Here is a 14,896-nt window from a genome sequence, read left to right as displayed (position 1 = left end):
ATGCTTGCTGCTCCCAAGAGATTTTTATCAGGGGAGGCATTACAGTTAATGCTTCAGGGATATGGAGAAATATCTAGGGACAGTGGGCCTTGAATCTCTTTATGTTTATTTAACAGCTGATTGTTATTTATTTGTTGGGATTTTTTTTGGTTGGTTTTTGTTGGTTGGTTTTGGTTTGGTTTTTTTTGAATAATGCAAATGTTTGAAGAGAAATACCTTGTTTTAGATTTCTGCTTCAGAAACCCAGAAAAAAAAAAACATGTGGGTGATATTTCATGAGTGCATTTTTAACTTTCACATAGGAAAACTGAGAGGGAAATTTGCACTTCAAACTATAGCTGGAAACAAACCACCCACATACAGAGATAATAAAACATCAAAAGGCCTGTGAAATATGCTGGCACATGTATATGTGTTTAAAAGTGCACAAAAATGAAGAAATCAGGAACACAAAACTAAAATTCTTTTCCTGCTGGAATATTAGTTATAATAAGAAAAGCACAACATTTTTTAGTCTTTAACTCAAGCTCAGCTGAAGTGATATGGTGAAAATGAATGTTTTCTGTAATATTCCAATTGTTGAACATAAACATGTCTTCTCACAGGATTGAGAATATTGAAAGACGCAAACATTACTCAGCCTCATTAATTCTATTTGGCCTGCAAATTGTTGTCTTGCGCTCTGGGGAATATGTTGTTTTATTAAAGTGAAACCTCTGAAAATGCATAATGGAAATGGTAATACCATAATACTTGTGATTTCAAGGCTCAGCACTGTTCAACCATTGAACACAGCAAAGCTTCTTGTCAATTTTGCCTGGGTAACATGGCTGCAGGAGCAGTTCCACACACGATTCCCTCTCATTTTGACATGACAGCACAATGGGGAAAATGAAACTTCTGCAGTGTGGGCTGACAGAGAGGTCAGAGACACCACACAGCTGCTGGAGACCTCTCTGCACTACCTCCCCTTCTTACTCAGCCACGGAGATTCCTGGAGGGGATAGGCTGGCACAGTGAAATCTGTGGGAGGTTGGAGACCAGATTAATGCCCTGGGAGCAGTCCAGAGGAGATTGCTGCTACTGAAAAAACCTCCAGGAGTTTTTCTCTTCTGTCTGCTGACAGTTTCTCTCTTGGTCTTTCCTGGGTTTCTCTGTGAGCTGGGATGGAGCCCTGGGTGTCCCAGGCTGTCAGAAACAGTGCAGTCCTGCTCTGCCCTCTGCTCCTGCCAAGCAGTGCCACCCCAGCACAGGGCATGACAAGGATTACTCCTTTTGGCATATGGCCATTGCTGAAGAACGTTGCCAAAACCAGAGGTTTTGACCTGAGTTTCTTTTCTTATCTTTCCATTTGATAGACTTTTTTTTTATTCTGCAGCTATTAAAATGTAGGGTATTAAAAAACAAGGCTGGGAGTGCTGGCAAAACTCTCTACAGTGAGCTGTGCCCCAGTGTGCCTCAGGTCTCATTTTGAGGTAGATCAGTTATCAGACATGAAACTGGAAATACCAGCTCTCACTTGATGGGCTTTTCTTTGGTAGAGGAACAAAAGTACTAAGCATCTGTAGCTGATAGTCATTGCTATTTTTATATCAAAGCTTCCTTATCTACTTGGCAAGTGATTCAGGGATTTTCTCTCTCTCCTAGGTGCCCCTGCAATATGTTTGTTGTAATCTCTCACATATCCTCATTCCACTTTTTGCTCCACATTAATAAGAGATGAAGAAGTCAGGTTGCATTAGTTTTCTTATCTTATCCAGCTCTTTTAAGAATTCCTTCCCAAAAAGTTAAATGCTCTCTTTTCACTTGACTTTTTCATTTCCCTTTCCTATGAGCTTTTCTTCTCCATTCTGTGCTCACAATATCTCTGCTCCATGACCTGAGCTGATCTCCCCAAAGCTTCCAACAAAATGATTAAATACAGTATCGTGAGCTTTCATATGTGCATTGCACATGCAAGTATTATTCTCATATGTATAAATATACTTCTGCTTAGTTTTTAATCCTTTTCTTGCTTTTCCCTCCCTCCCCACGTTTTTGTGCAAGTGGGTTTTCTTTATCTGTCCCAGCAGACGCTCTGAGCTGTGATGGTCTCTTGTTAGCACTTCTGCCAATATCTACTGGCTGCAGTCAGATCTGTTCTGCTCTCCTGCAAAGGCCAGCTCTGATGCTTCACTTTGGCTCTGCTGTGAAAAATTATCTCAAACACTGATGACTTCAAACTCACAAGAAACAGACAGGCAGGAGCTGTGATATTTGGATTTGGACTTGGATTTTAAGTCCTACAGAGTTCAGGCTATCTTGGATCTGCCTAGTATAACGATAAAGGTTGCAAGGAAAATAGGAATTGAGGAAGCTCTCATTCTAATGATAAGGAAGCTCAAAAGCCTTTAGTTTGGCACCAGCTTCTTCTATAAGAAGCAAGTTAATTTCCAATTCGCCATTTATCAGTCACTGAATTCTTGGTTAACACACATTTGCTTTTGAAATGAGAGGGGGAACACTACTCAGAGCCATGAGACTTCTTTGTGAAATGTTAATGTGTTTCCTTTTCTGTCCCAAAGGAAAAAAAAAAGATGGCGTATTTTTTGGTAATGTACAACTGTATTTCCAGGTAACTCTGACAGCATCTCGGAAAAAACATTACCAAAGGGGAAAATAGCACCTCTGTGGCTCCCCCTGCTACCAAGAACCAGGCCATGCAAACCAGTACACTGGGGCTCTACCTTGCCTGGGCAAATGTCCTAAAAGGTCTCTGAAACACCACACAGTTCATTGCTCTCTCATGCCAAAAATACCAGGGAATATTGGCAAAATGCTGATGCAAAATACTAAGGCATGGCTGCAGTAGCTGCTTTTGGGTCCCATTTCACTCCTTGACTACAGTATTGCTCTTTTAGTCCCATTTCACAGACCCTAAAGGAGATGTAAGTAATGCTGTTATCCCCATCATCTAGAAAAAAGGCTGTTGTATAACAGAAAACCACCAACAACTTGTCTCCCTCCTTCAAAGATTATTCCATAATCCACTGACCTGTAGGAGTCCAAGATGCCAAAAGATGAGGGGGCATGGCTGCAAAGTGACTCGGTCAGTCACAGGAGCTTCATAAGGCCCAGAGGAAATGAAAAGGCTGCTCATAGCATGAACTGGCTATCCTTTCATCTGCTGGCATTGGAGAGACTAGCCTACAAGTGAAAAAGGCACATTGACAGCTGTAAGCCTTTTGGTCAGTGCTTCCATTTTTCTAAAGCAATTCCTTCAAAACACAGAGTTCCTGGATTCCTTTTTATGATCTCTGTTATCAGTTATTTTGTTGGTATGTTCCCTGCTCTTTTTGAGCAGAAAGTGGTGAGAATACAAACCAAAGTGCTGCTTCTGAGCCCATGCCCTTAGTGAATCAGGATTTTACATCAGTTTGCTGCCTATTCACTTTCAGGTCTTTTTTTTCTTTTTTTTTAAGTGTACTTTGCTACAGTAAAAAATCTCTCCTCTGTTGCTGGTGCTTGGGCATAGCCTCCATCCTCCTGCAGTGAATTGTGTCTGATGCGGCTTTGATCTACAATATATCTCCCATTTCACTTCAGGTGCTCTCCATTTTCCTTTACACTGTGAGCCAATAATCACAATTCTTGGAAGGATTTTCTTCTACATAAATACTAAAAGTATGCTTTTAACCAGGGACTTCTGCCTGCATGTGCTGTGAAAGACAATAAGTAAGTATACAGTGAAGCATGGTGGGAATTTTCTGCCCCTTTTGAAGCTCTGCAGGAATGTGCTGCTTGGGAGGGATAGTGCTGCCCAGTGCTGAGGCTGTGTTGGGTTGGATGGGTGGGTGTGTGTCTGTATGCAAAGAAAATTGCTCCCCTTCCTTTAGCAGCTGTCAGGTAAGGAATCCAACCACTGCCAACGAGCACTTCCACCAGCTCACTTTTAGACAAGATGCAGGCAGGGGAAGGGCAAAACCACAGCCTGCCACCTTGTCCTCTCAGTGCCAGGAAGGGCCAGAAAGCATTAAGCAAGGAAGGGAGATGATGATCAGAGAGCTATGAGTCCCACCTTGCTGGATCCCTGCACCACTCAGCCTTTGCTCTGCTTCTGTCCTGATCAGAGGGCTGCACTGAAGGAGCTGGCAGCAGATTGTCCTTTTTCCTGGGAGGAAAGTCTCACCAGTCCTTGTTTGCCACAAGCACTATAAATGCAGGATTTGGGGTTTGTCTTTTTTTTTTTTAATTGTGTAACTTCCACTTTTTTCATTAGTTAGGAGAGAATTGAAAATAATGTGATCATCTTTCTGATCTTCTTGCTATGCTTATATATGTTACCTACATTTTGATCTTCATTTGTAAACATTATCTGTATAGACTGTACTTCCATCACAGCTTTGTAGTTGTTTTAAGTTGCTCAAGCATGTAATCTCATTTAAGTCCTGGACACTTATCCATGTGTACTGCTTCTGAAGACACTACTGCTACCTTTTCCAGTGTCATAAAATTGCATTTATCTTAAAAGAGAAATTCAAATTTTGTTCTAAACACCTTTGCAGGTGTTAAAATCAGTGTTTTAAATACCAATTCATCGAGTATTGGAAAGTCTGCCTCTCTTAACCAGCATGTTATGAGGATCGTGAGTCACTTGCAGGGATGTGTGGGGGATGTGTGGTGCTACTGAGTATGTGCAAAATTATATGAGATAGATTTGGGGCACCATTTCCTTTTTACTGCCTGGACCCACAATACCTTTTTATCCTTTTGGCTGTCTTTAAGTGTTGCACCAGGTAACTCTCTGGAGTGCAAGCTGATGCTGTTGGGGGAGATAATAACAAGTTGGGGCACCCTTGGTACTCATGGGGGCAAGGCTGCCTTCTAAGGATGAGAATTTTTATTTCCCAGGGCATCTCTGGATGGTTCTCAGCTAGGGTCATGATTGTTTAGCAGTAAAGACCCAATCTCTGGAGAAGGAGACTCACACTCAGAGCTTGAGCTCCCTCTGTTTGTCTGAAATGAAGAGAATAGCCAAAACATTTGAGAGATTTAGGATTATTAGTACTGTGCTGACGTTGCCAGGCCATTTCCTTCCACATACAGATAAACACTGATCATAAATGGAAAAGTCTGCAAAAAATACAGATTATGAACTTAAACTGTTAATTTGTTGGGCTTCATGTTCCCCCTCCCCAGCAGAGAACAAAAGGCCACATCATGGATGTGAACAAAGTAAATGTCAAGTAAAGGGAGAAAAATGAGTGAATGAATATTTGCATATGTACAGGAGAGGAAATCTTGGGCAATTCTCTTATGGCATTTCTTTGCTCTTGAGATGCATTTTAATAACAGGAAGTAATTCCTTCTAGGGTTTTCCATAAATGATGATTTATGTAGTTTTGCCTCAAGTAATTTCCTGTGATATATAGATAAAAATATATCAATATTTGTGCAGATACATCTGCTATAGATGATTCATGTTTCTTCAATTAAAAATGTATTCTTGGTGCAAACATTTTCTGAAAGTTGTCATGTTCCCCATTCATCTCCTGTTGCATCAGCCAGTTTTCCCACACCTAACAAGTTATTAAAAGAAAATGTTTGCAAATGTTCTGGAGATTTTTGTTGTGTAGTTAAGAGAGTAATAAATTAATGTATTTTTATATGATTTCAATGTCAATGCATGAATTGTGTTGACATTGCAATTCTGTAGACTTAGTTCTCAAGGAAGCAACAAGTCTGGCAGAGGATTTTAACTTGCAAATGACTTACCCAAGTCAATCCCAAGGACAGTGTCTTCTGGAATACAGCAAGGCCGAGTTGCAGATGTATTGAAGATCTGTACCCTTTCCTTCATGGGTGTAACTTATGGTAAAGAAGAGCAATCCCATTCATAACACAGTGCACCTATTCCAGCTTTCCATTTCCATACATCTGTGCTTTTGGAAACTTTGGAAGCAAGTCTGTTGTTCCTCTTCACTGGGATACACAGCCAATCTTGGATAAAAAAAATGTTTTATGAAAAACTGTCAGGAATCTGTAAATATACTTTTAATGCCCTAAATACAAGGAGCACAGTATTCAACTCCACAGCTAAATATAAGGGTAGGTTGATCAGTGGCTCCCATATTTGGTATTTGGTTGTATTTTTGGCCATTGTTCTTGAAGTACGTTTTATTTTCTTTACTTTCTGTGTGCTTTAAAATTAAATACATAATTCAAACTAAGAAAAACACAAGCTGACTTTGATCAAAGAATAATAACTTTCTAAGGATTTCTCAAGCTCATAGCAATTTCCTCAAATGAATGCATAACATAAAGAGGCGAGGTTAAAAAACCTTACACTTTTTGATTACAAGAGGCTGGATTTTGTGCAACCTTTTCTGCTAATGTTTTCAAGATGCTTAGGAAAACTTTCATTCACTAAAATTGGGTTTTCCATCAGGAATGTTTTAGCTTATTTGAAAATAAACCTTGAGGAAGTTGATGAGATGCCTACATACTATCCCAGAAGGTAAAAAAAAAAAAAAACCCAACTTTGAAAATATTAAAATGTTATCTTTCATATGAAGCTGTTTTTTGAACAGACTACATTCTCTCTCTGTTTCCCTTTATTTATATATCACCATATTATGCTTCTGTGTAGAGTTAAAACATTTACTTCTCACTCTTGTGTGATAAATAAAAGAATCAGTTTCCTATTTTCATTAATTCTGCTTCCTCAGTCATTTCCAGCTGTTAATTAATTAGTGCCATCAAATAATTTCTGTAACATTATTTGAAGACATTGCTCAGCATAATTTTGAACTCAGAAGTCATACCAGCTCTGCAGCAACCGGCCAGATGAATGCTGAAGGAATTGGCTCCCCCAGAAGTAATCCCTGCCGTCACCATGAGTCCCTGTCAAAAGGAACAGAGCACAGTTGGCCACACCAGCTCCTTGCTAAACTAGAGAGTAAAATAAGTACCATCATGCAAAAAAAGTGAAACACTGGTGTCGCTGTTGAGCCGCTAGCAGAGAAAAAGACCCCAGGTCTCAGTGTGACAAGAAAGAGAGAGTTTTTTATTTTGATTTCAATATATATATAGACTTTTCAGAGGTCGCCCAGATCGGTCAGCCAGAAACCACCCCCTAGGCCTGATTGGCCAGGCCTGAACTGTCCAAATCTCGAGACACTGTTTTAAAAAACATCCAAACCTTCTCTTTGTTTACAAAACACAGCGGAATGTTCTCACGAGAAAGACCTGTGCTAGCCACACACTGGCAGAAATAAAATAAAGCAGCATTAAACCCTTCTAAGCTTCCTCTTGTTTTGGGTCTTGCTAATGGGAATTTTACTCCCCGTGACTTACTGCTCCCCCAGTAAAGTAGGTCAAGGTCATTGTGCTTTCTTGCCAGCTGTGCTGCTGGAGCAGACACAGGCTGCAGACAGCTCCAGCCATGGCTGGCAGGACCAGGAGTCTGTGCTCTTCTCCTGGATCCTGGGCTGTCCATCAGATGGTGTCTGCAGTGAGTGAGTTTGCCAAGTGTTTTGGGAAGGAGGCATTGGAAGGAACGGTGCATGCAGTTTTCAAAGGATGAGGTTTGTGACTGGTGAAGTTTCTCACTATTACAGATAACCATAAGTTTTAGTTTCTTTTCTTTCAATGGTAACAGAGGAAGAGCTAAAATGCGCTATAAATTGAAATAAGGAACAGGTCTTCAGATTCTTCATAGGATAGGTATTGCTGTTGTGCACAGGGTAGAATGCACTGTATTTTTACTTTTCTTGTTCCATGAGCCTTCAGTGATGAACAGACATATATCTTAAAACTATTACATTTGCTTCAGTAACGCTGGATGTAGTGATACTAGAAATGGGTTCTGCAGGCTGTTGAAGAGATACTTCATTGAAACTGGCAGTCACATTGGGAACCAGCTGTTGGCTGTAGGTAGATAATTTTAAAGTATTTTCCAAAAAGCTAGAGGATAATTCTAAATTTCTATAGCACAAGCCAAGATAATTCCCTGAGTATTCTAACCAAGAAAATTGCACAGGTCCTTGACACAATTCTACCAGATTTGATACACTTTTCCCTGGGATTCCTTGTACTGGAGAATTAAAGAAAGTGGAATGAATTCTTTGTGGGTATTGTAATTGGTATGCAGGGTCTGAAGGAAAAAAATATATAGAATACGTTCAGTTACAGTCTCACGAAATAGCAAAATCTCCCTGGTTTATGGAGCCTGTAAAGGTGCTCTATTGCAGCTGGCCATCATAATGATAAAATACATTTTATGAGATCATGGGCAAGTTCTTCCTGTGTGTTGAGCAAATCCCTCTGAGCTTCTACTTTATAGATAGAGTTGTATTTATCTACATTAAAGGTTGCTTGGAGACTTTGAGGTCTTTGTGTGAAACTTGTTATTGTAGGAAGTCAAAATCTTATTATGCAATCTTAAGAATAAAACCTAACTTCCAACTCCCTGGGTGTTATTAGCTGTGAGAACTTTACCCAGGTGAGTGACACTGAGGTGAGGTAAATACAATTTTGCTGATAAAGTACACAAGCGACCAAGTTTGTGGTTTAAGAAGATTTAAACTAGTAAGATTCCAGCTTGTCCTATTTCAGCCAGTTTAAGATGAAAGCAGAAGCTGCTTCCCACCTTTCAGGTAAGCCAAAGTATAAAATATAGTGTGTTTTGAGTAACAATTATTCACAGCTTTTGCAACTGAAAATAGGGTAGCCCTCATTTTGTATGAAACACATTCCAAGTAAATACTGATCTTACTGTTAGAAAATTCTTTATTTAGGCTTTATCATAGAAGTCTACTTTTTGTACGTGACTAAGACATAGAAGCTTCAAAAATTAATATTAAAATAGCTGTATGTTTTGGAATAACAAGTTAGGAACTATGGTAGAGTATAATAAAAGTAGTCTTCATTTGCATGTGCTAATTAATTTCCACTTTATTACATCAACATTTGGGAGTAGTAGCCTTATTAGCAGGAATGAGTTTGCTTATAGTCTGAAACTAAACACTGAACAAACTCAGTGAAGGTGACCCTTTTTCCTTTCAATTATCAAGGTTAATTATAAAATTAATTAGGTCAATTTTTTAACTTTGATTAGGAGAATTTACCTTCTTTCTGCTTTGACACAGAACCTGGATCTGCAGTGAAAGATTTTGCCTTCTGTACTAAACTCAGTAGTTTTGCGACATCCTTCTTAAAAACTCTTCCATGTTTTTTCTACTCAGATGATGTCAGATTATTGAACTCAGATTAGAGACTGTGGTTTTTTTATCTTGTCACTACCCTTTTCCTGGTCTAATTCAATAATGAAATCTGGTTTTATGAAATAGTTTAACAATTTAGCAGGAAACAGATTAAAAATTAATTGGTTTCTGTTCTTTTCATGTACTGTCCATTATAGTTGCAGTTCTAATCTAGAGCACTGACATGAGTCATCAGTAGAATATTACCTTTATTTCTGATTATGTTCAATAGCTTTGCTTTTTCCCATAATTAGCCTGATTTCTGTTCTTTGGCTCTTATAAGTAAAATGAGGAATAGCTGAGGACATTCACTTTGCTCAGATTTTCTGCTGCTGTCTGGCACATTCTAAAAGCATTAACTATGGTTTAATTCTCAATGGCATGAAAGCCCAAACATCATAGATGTGCTCAGGCTAAGCCCAGGCATTCTCCTCAAGAGCTTGTAGGCTAAATAAACATGGGTTAATTGGCAAATACAAAAAGGTCTGGAGAACAAATAATTATCTCATTTACCGGTGGGTAACAGAAATTTTAATTGATTTGCCCTCTGTGACAAATCTGTGCCTGGATCAATAGTTTAATCTGAGTCTGAAATGTATTGCCTTAATGGGAAGGACATCTTATTTCAGCTGTAATATGACCCTTTCCTGATTAAGCAGACTGAGAAGGCATTAGTAGTTAACTTCTGCAACCTTCTGCCTCTTAGCAATTAACAGAGGGACTAATTCTGCAAGGTAAAGAAGGCTTTCTGGGTGGTGGCAAATATTTCTCTCTCATTGTCAAGGAGTTTGAAGTCTTGGTGATGATGATAATAATAATAATAATAATAAAGAAATTCTGATTTATTGTCTGCTTAAACATGAGAAATAAAAGTGCCAGGTCAAATAGGCAAGGATTAGGAATGGTTTGCATCCAGATCATAAGAGATAATTTAGCAGTTGGACTCTGCTAGGTCACTGGGGGGTATAAAGGCATCCTGATGGGACACCTTCCAAAAGAAATTTCTGGTTGGTCTCCATTTACTCTGATGATCCTACTTGTTTTCTCTGCTTGCACACTTTCACTACTCCCGCATTTCATATTTCTTTTCATTCTTATTTCAGCCATAGCCTTCCTTTATGTCTCCCTGTTTTCAAAGCATTTTAGAGTGTCTCTGTGAGGAGTACATCAATAGTGCAGTTGTAACCCTGTCTCCCTGTTCTGTGCAGCTCCTGCCTTCAGGGCCTGGCTGGTGCTTTACTGCAGCTCACTCATCAGCCTGAGGGGTGTGTGCCACTTCTCAGGACTGCACACACAAGGCACCTCTGAGCTGCACCTTTTACAAGGGTGATTATTAGCCCCCTAAATCAGAAACTAGTTCAGAGGAGAAAAATGGACCCTTTTCTCCTCGTGTGATTGGGAGCACCCCACACTCCAAAACCTGAGTCTGCAAAGGTCTTGTACCTTGGTGAGTAGCTTTTGTTAAACCTGCATAGCCATTCTAGGAGCAGAATGGCCTTTTTTATTTTAGCATGACTGACAGGCAGCCAGTATGGTCATCAACCTCAGTGAACTCTGCTTCTATATGAAGATCCATTTGACAGCAACCATGAACTCTTCCAGCATAACAAAAGTCACGAAAATATTTTATATTCTGCCTTTAGCAGGAAGGGCAGTCCAGAAGACATCAACATTTCTGCTGGGCTATTTGCTTAATAGAAGATAGATCCAACTAAATATGATTGTTTTCTCTATCTCAAGGCTGAGATAAGGGATCTTTAGTTATCATAATTACCCTATAAGCAGTTAAAAGAGGACGATTATATATATATAAAGTTGCAACAAAAGTTTAAATAGAATTCTTAAAACTTTCTTTCCCCTTTTTCTTATCAGTTTTTATCATAGGAAGAAAATTTGTTTTACTTAAGAGATCATAAAAATCTCCTTTCCCACTCAAATTATCATATCTTAGCTGTTTTTTTGCTATTGAGCTGTCTTTCTTTCCTCCATCTATTAGTTTTCAACTGTGCATTATTTCCTGCTTTCATGTCATCACTCCATATTTGCACTCTTGTGCCTTCCTGTGGTTCTCAACTGTGATATCTCCAATACAAGAAAAACCACTGGCTTTCTCCTTGTCTATTATAAACTACTTATTTCCTTTCAGTATTAAAAGCTGGACTGTAATAAAATTCAAATATTTGTTACATCATCGGAGATGAAGACCAAATAAATATCTCCATAACTATGCCCTTACATTTCATTGCCCATGGCTATGGTAAAAAAAAAAGTAGTAAAAAAAGATAGAGCAAGTTGTTTTCTTTTGTGAGCAATAGTCAAGAATGTCATGGTCAGTAAAATGCAGCAAACTGGCAGGTAGTTGCTTGGAATTTTTTGGAATTATCTCAGAGCCACCTTTCTTTACACGGTGGTGAGAGCCTGTCTTGCCTGTGCCTAAGGCTCAAACAACCTGCAGGTGTTACCTGAGGAATTCCAGCTGAGGAGGCTGCACGCTGCTTTGGTGCCACTTGTTCTGCTGACCTATTTCCTTTTGCTGGAGGAGATTAAGGTACACTGGCACACCATGTAATCACAGGCTCTGTCTGTGCAGTACAAGGCACAGGAAAGGAGCTTACATTTTTCTTTTAATAAGTCAAACTTGTTTAAGCATGTACAGTCTGGGCTTGTCAGCTCCCTGCTGCTGTGGTTTAGCTTTTGTGCCTTGCTTGTCCTCAGATGAGTCCCAAAGGTCACTTGCCTACACACCAAGCAAATGTCTTAAGTGTTTGTTAGCAGAAGGGAAACACTTCTGCTAAACTGCTGTGTAACCCTAAAAATGGAGCCAGAGGTAATCCAATAATGACAATGTCAGTCATTGCTTTATCCTTGCACTGAGTATTTAGCAAGAGCATTGAGGCTTGGAAATAATCATGCCGGGATAGTCACTTCTCGCCATATTCGAACTGTTTTTGAATGTGGTAAACAAAACACTTCCAAAAACATTCTAAAAACTCAGGAGTAATGAACGTTTATTGTTATTTATGGAATTGCAATGGGTATATTCAATTTTCCCCATCTACAGATGTAGAGTCATGGTCCCAGTACTACTGCTGGAGCCTCCAGCATCAGTTTACAGTGACCAAAACTGGGAACAGATTTGGCTCAACTGGGAGTGAAGATAAACTCAGTGGCCTGGGCAGCACTGCCTAAGACTGCAAACACGACAGAATTAATGTGGAGGGAGTTGAATGATCAATAGTACATTGGACAACACCAAAATGAGCACATTAAGTATATAAGCCTCCCAATCACAGCCAGCTTATATTTCTTTCCTGTAATTAAGCCTTTGTTTTATGGTTTATTAACTCACCATGCCCACAGAGATGTGCTTTTGAAGGGAAGCCACTAAGAATTACAACTGTGTGACTAGAGTGCATTTTTTAAAGACAAGTCAAGGTAATTTTGCAAATGGACAGTGCCTTCTCATTGAAAATTTAATCACCCTGTACATGGGGTTGATAGCTCGAGCAGAGCCAATGTCTCTGTTCATTTATCCTTTCATCTTGGGATGTTGCAGCTCAGTATGGAAGAACAGCAGAAATCAGTGCAGCGACTTAAGCAATTACCACAATATTTACTGTGCTTCATGCAAATGAGACTGATTTATATGGTCTGCAGGTAGCCTGAAGGAATGGCCTACTCAATTTTGTTTCCCCTGGTGCAAGTTCAGGATCAGTGCAGCAGACAAAAGGAGCCCTACCACCCCAGTACCTGCGTTCACTCTTCAGGCACCTTGTACCTGAGTTTGTTTCAGGGTAACAAAGAGCTGGTAGCAGGTACTGCACTACATATCAGTCTCCACACACTCAGTCAGGTGGTTCCCTTTCTGCTGGATTTCACTGAGAAATGATGACCCAGAAGTAGCAATGAAGATTTCCTCTGAACTGTGAATATTCCCTCTTCCTTTGAATATGTATTTGAAAGTCAGAAGTTAAGAGGAAAATGTACAGTGTCTTCCCGAAGTTATGTTGTCTTAAAATCTGAAAGAATGCTTCTTCATGTGAGATACATTGCAAAAACACAGGCATTTGCATGACATTCAGTGTCCTTTTTACTATCTCCTCTTGGCTGACTGCGTTTAGCTGCTTTTCTTTATGACTACTAGAAGCTTCAGACCTTTTATCACTTCACTCCCAGTCTAAGAACTTTTTTTTTTCAGCTCAGAGTAATTGTGTGAAACGGCTTTCCATTCACTTTTACCAAAAGATGGAGCCCTGCTGGGACAGCAGCAGATCAGCAGCATGAGTGATCTCTCTGGGCTGGTAGGATGCACCCACCACTCCTCATGCCCTCATCCTTCAACTCTGTGAAAGGGAGACTGCAGAAAACTCCTCTAATACACACATACAGCTTGTTCATTTGGGGGAGGGAAGCTGGCTTGTGGTTCATTGTTTTGAAAGGCAAAACAAAGCAACATAGCCTTGTTTGAGGGAGCACCAGAATTCAAATGCAGAATTCTTGTCAATTAGCCCCCCTTGGAGCAACACACAGCGGTTTGTGTCTTTATCGATATTGCACTAGTTTTGAGGAATCTTAATCAAGAGGATGGCCTCATTTTTCTGTACAAACTCATTCGGGAAGGAAAGCTGTATTGCAAATACAGGAGACTGACACATCATGAGTGAAAAGAAGGCTAGACAACCTTAGTCCCTGTATGAGAGAGGGGAAGATGAAGGGACAAACCCAAAGTCACCCTGAGCCTGTAGAAAGCTGGCTATAAGCATAATCTAGACATGATGGTCAGACAAGTCTGTGCATCTGTGGACAAATTTTGGATAAGAATTAATGTACTTAATCTAATGAGCAGGAGCTGTTAAAGAGAACTAGATATCTTCATCAGGAAAGAAAAACATACCTGAAGATGTTTAATGGGCACACCAAGAGACTGGAATTATAAAACATTCCTGACTAACTCACCAGGATATTGAGAAGAATTTGTATTCTGTAACAGAAGTCAGGACAATTTGTGCTACTTTCTTCTAATAAAACACCATAAAGAAAGAAATGGTAATTATGTGCACTTCCTTTATATGCAGCTGATAGATACCTTTAAGTACTGCAACAGCTTGCTAATGTACCACAGTATTTGAATAAATACCTGAAGTAAATACTTTGATAAAACCTCTCATAAACTGCCAGGTGGGTAAGGGGCTATTATGAAAGCACCATAACTTGCTCAGTTTTGTCTTTGAACAAGCTCTTCCAGAGAAGGTCTGCACGTGACAAGATCAGAGATCACAGGCAGACACAGTGTCCAAGGAAAAAGGTACTTAGTTTCGTGACAGAAATTCACACAGGCTGCACCAGAATATGAGGACAAAATACACCAAGGTAAAATCCTGTGAGTTGCAATTTAGTTTTCAGTAATTAATCTGGGACTATTAAAACTATAACCTTCCTCAAGAATTTTCTTGGAGGTCATTTGGAGGCCAACCTAAAGAACTATTGGTTGCTAACTCAAACATCAAAATGTGAAAGACTTACCATTCAATTTTACATGATTATGTGTTTTTAAAGATACTGCTACCAATTAGAGAACAAATTTCATAATTAAAAAAAAATCCCACCGTGAAACCTGTAACTTTATTTGTAATGATCTGTAGTTAATCCTCAGA

The 14,896-nt window shown here is 39.5% G+C and overlaps 2 long non-coding RNA genes across 2 annotated transcripts; one reads left to right on the top strand and one right to left on the bottom strand.

The window, feature by feature from the left end:
- Positions 1-2,747: 2,747 nt before the first annotated feature.
- Positions 2,748-6,884, bottom strand: LOC146434485 (uncharacterized). The gene is made up of 3 exons (XR_014853271.1): positions 6,804-6,884; positions 5,755-5,979; positions 2,748-3,186 (listed from the first exon to the last, which is right to left on the bottom strand). It is a non-coding gene; the product is annotated as an uncharacterized LOC146434485 (long non-coding RNA).
- A 3,569-nt stretch (positions 6,885-10,453) lies between these two features.
- On the top strand, positions 10,454-14,292 carry LOC146434484 (uncharacterized). Its single transcript, XR_014853269.1, has 2 exons — positions 10,454-10,689; positions 13,441-14,292. It is a non-coding gene; the product is annotated as an uncharacterized LOC146434484 (long non-coding RNA).
- The last annotated feature ends 604 nt before the right edge of the window (positions 14,293-14,896 follow it).

Source organism: Lichenostomus cassidix, chromosome 7, assembly GCF_008360975.1.
Source record: "Lichenostomus cassidix isolate B80296 chromosome 7, HeHo_3.0, whole genome shotgun sequence".
NCBI classification, from domain to species: domain Eukaryota; kingdom Metazoa; phylum Chordata; class Aves; order Passeriformes; family Meliphagidae; genus Lichenostomus; species Lichenostomus cassidix.
This window is presented reverse-complemented; position numbering and strand designations above follow the sequence as displayed.